General features: G+C 43.7%; 1 pseudogene; it reads left to right on the plus strand.

Moving 5' to 3' along the window:
- The first annotated feature begins 478 nt into the window (after window positions 1-478).
- On the plus strand, window positions 479-1,974 carry LOC119804405 (annotated as a pseudogene).
- The last annotated feature ends 1,951 nt before the right edge of the window (window positions 1,975-3,925 follow it).

Consider the following 3,925-nt stretch of genomic DNA (forward strand, 5'->3'; position numbering starts at 1 on the left):
ATTTTTCTGATTTCCTGATGACATTTTAGTATAATTTGAGTTATTAATTAACCAAAAATGTATCCCCTTGCAAAATTAATTTAATCCTGATGGAAGATCTTAATCAGATAGAATAATCCAAAATGTTTATCTTTTCCTTCAAAACCTGTATGATTCATCAAGTGACATACTGCTGTAACACAATGGTTGCTTCAGTCGATCCATGCTCTTCAAACTTTTAAAGAATATTTTAGGTGTATTGTGGCAAGACTGCAGAAATTTCACTCACATAGTGGCAGCTCCATGTTGCCTGTAAACAAATTACTATCCTGGACTTGTAAAATGATTAAAACATATTCGGTCAGTCGCTCCTGGTCCAGGAAGTGCTGTATAATGGCCGCTTTTATGTTTCAGTAGGAGAACCCTGGCCTCTGGAGTTCGGCTCAGAGACTTCGTTGCAGATCGCTGGCTCTCCGCATAGATCGCAACCCGAAGACTTAGTTCCTGCCTTTGGTCATTGGCGGGTGGTACCATTAGCTAGAGCATCCTGGTTACATATTCTGGTGACTCCATCAGACAGCTTGGGAACCTTCTGATCCATCAAGATGAGCTTCCAGGCCACACCCACACTCCTGCATCTGGCAGTGCGGAGCCTGCTGAGGGACGAGGCCTTGGCCGTCTCTGGTCTGCAGGACCTGCCCGTGGAGCTCTTCCCGCCGCTGTTCAAGGAGGCCTTCACCCACAAACGGTTCATAGTCCTGAAGGCGATGGTGCAGGTCTGGCCCTTCCCTTGTCTCCCACTGGGAGGTCTGATGAAGATGAAGGCGTCCTACCTGGAGACCTTACAAATCATACTGGATGGGATTAATATACTGCTTGACCAGAAGGTTCACCCAGGAGCCACAAACTGAGAGTTTCTGGATTTACGTGCTATGCACAAAGGACTTCTGGAACGTATGGGCTGGAGATGAGGCAGATGCTGGCTCTCTAGAGGTCAAGCGTAAGAAGAAAGCACAAGACAGAAGTACAAGGATAGTGGCCAAGCAGTCGTTGAAGGTGTTGATAGACATGTGCCTCAAGCCAAGAGCCCTGGATGCATGCATGTCCTACCTCCTGCTGTGGGTGGAAGGGAGGACAGGCTTGCTGGGCTGGTAAGAAGCTGAAGATCTCTACGATCGCTCTCCGGAACATCGTGAAGGTTTGTGGAAATGCTGGACCTGGACTATGTGGAGGAAGTGGAAGTGTGCTGCACCTGGAAACTGTCCACCCTGGCCAGTTTTGCTCCCTACATGGGCCAGATGCGCAATCTCCGCAAGTTCCTTCTCTCTCATGTCTGCATCCCTGTCTCCATTTCCCTCGAGGAGAAGGGGAAGTTGATTGACCAGTTTACATCGCAATTTCACAACCTGGAGTACCTCGCGAGCTCTCGTTGGACTCCATCTCCTTCCTTGAAGGTCAACTGGACCGGTTGCTCAGGTGCTGAAGGTCCCCTTGGAGACTCTGTCTATCACTGACTGCCAGCTTCGGAATCAGATTGAAGTCCCCTGTCCCAGTGTCCAGCATCCGTCAGCTCAAAACATCGGATCTAAGTGGGTGTCATACTGACCAAGATAAGTCCCAGCCTCTCCGAGTCTGCTAGAGACAGTCGCAGCTACCTGAAGACACTGGACTTGGAGAACTGTAGAATTACGGACTCCCAGCTCAGTGTCCTCCTTGCCTGCCCTGGGCAGCTGCTCCAGCTCACCACGTTCAACTACTTAAGGAATCCCATCTCTGTGGCTGTTCTGGAACATCTGCTCTGCCACACTGCCAGGCTGAGCCGCTTAACCCTGGAGATGTATTCTACCCAGTGGGAGATTTATGGTTGCCCAGGGTGCTTTCCACCACAAGAGGCTAGAACAGCTTCGTGAGGAGCTGAGCAGGACAATGGAGCCCCTGAAACCCACTAGGACAGTGTGGTTCAGCATCATTCCCTGTCCACCTTGTGGCCACTAGGCCATGTGAGTCAGAACCAAGCTGGCACCAGGGCTCTGGTCCTATCCAGCTGGGTACCAAATTCCTTCTAGCTCTTAGAAGCAGGTTCCTTATGTATAGGTGAATCCGAAGAGAACACAGAACCTGTGGTCTCAGTTTGTGTTGGGGGGCGGGGTGGGAAGGGATGGGTCTAGCAGCAAAGGCTACTCAGAGAGAGATGGTTGACCTGGAATGATGGGATCTTTAGGACACATACATTCAGAAATAAAGGTGAGGTTTCTAGAATCTAGATGAAGAAATACTATGGTGTGGACCTGAGTGAAGAAATGGCCAGTGTATTCTTCTCTCCTTGGTGTTACAGGGTGAGTGGAATACACTGTGATTGTTGTAGCTTTGCAGGCCTCAGTAGCCACCAGCAGCAACCACAAAGTAGCAAGGGATAGGCTGAACTTTAAAATAGGCAACAACCATACACCATGCTTGAAAATCAGTAAAGCAAGGCTGGATGTTGGTGGGCACATGCCTTTATCCTAGCATTCAGGAGGCTGAGCAGGAAGAGCTGAGCTTGAGTTTACCCTGGTCTACAAAGTGAGTTCTAGGACAGCCAGGGCTACACAGAGAAACCCTGTCTTGAAAAACCAAACAGATAAACAGTAAAGCCGACAGAGTAGTTAAGAAACATCTGTGTTAGTCTAAAGGTACCTAGGTCACAGTTGACCACCAACAGATCTGTTCTTCATCTGACCGTGTTGGGTCTACAGCTGTTACAAACCTCTTGACTAGTCCTACTGCACTGTGGGTGGGTGGTTATTAGTAATACTACTGGAGGATTAAGCATAGGACTCAACATCCTGGGCAAACGCTCTATCGCTGTGAACCTTTAAAGCATTGTGAACCTTTAAAGCTCGGGGTATATGTTGGATTTGGGATTTTCGTTGTTTAAATAAATGTGTGTTAAAGAAAAAAAAACATATTCGTTAACTTTGGGTTAAAAAAGTGTTCAAGTACTATGTTGAATAGTAGAGGCAATGTGGTCAGGTTTCCTTCAGTTACTATAATGTTTTCTGTATAAATATTTTTATTATGTTGATGTGTGGTCTCTATTTTCATAGTTATTCAAGGTTTCTATCGCCAAGGGTGTTGTCAAAGGTCTTTTCTGTGTCTATTGGGAGGAATATATGATTTCTGTCCTTGTGTCTATTAATTGGCTTCATTAAATTGTTGATTTGGATGTGTTGAACCATCCTTTTATCCTTGTAAAAATATCACCTTATAATGGTTTAAGGTAGAATCTTTAGTTTAAGAAACCATTGTAATATTTATTAATAGCCTTTACTTGCATTTTTACTTATCAATATTGCTACATGATTATCATTTACATTCAGTTTTTTTAATTCTTTACTTTTTCAGTACCCACTCTTAGTCATGTGAATCCTAGGACTTTCTTTGAGTTTACCAGGCACCTACAAAAATTGGTTCCCAACTTGTAGAAAGGAAAAAGATAACCCTGAGTAAGTTATTATTATTATTATTATTATTTTTTTTATGTTGAAAATATATTTTATACAATATATACTGTTTCCACTTCCCTCTACTCCTCCCAGTTCCTTCCCACCTCCCTTCTCATCTGTCTCTAATTAGACAACAAACAGGCATGTAAGGGCTAAAAATAAAACACAGTATGATAAAATTAAAACAAGTAAATTGAAATAGGACAAAACAAGGAGAAGGAAAAGAGCCAATGAAAAAGCAAAAGAAGCAGATATAGACACAGACATACACTTTTTCATCCACACACTTTGGATTCCAATAAAAACATTAATCCAGAAGATACAATACATGCATAAAACCTGTAGGGAAAAATTAAACAAACAAGCAAATGAACGAATGAATAACATTAAAATGAAAACAGAAAGAAAACTAAAATGAAAAAGTCTTAAAACATTATGAGATAAGGAACCTCCAAAATGAC

Source organism: Arvicola amphibius, chromosome X (assembly GCF_903992535.2).
Source record: "Arvicola amphibius chromosome X, mArvAmp1.2, whole genome shotgun sequence".
NCBI classification, from domain to species: domain Eukaryota; kingdom Metazoa; phylum Chordata; class Mammalia; order Rodentia; family Cricetidae; genus Arvicola; species Arvicola amphibius.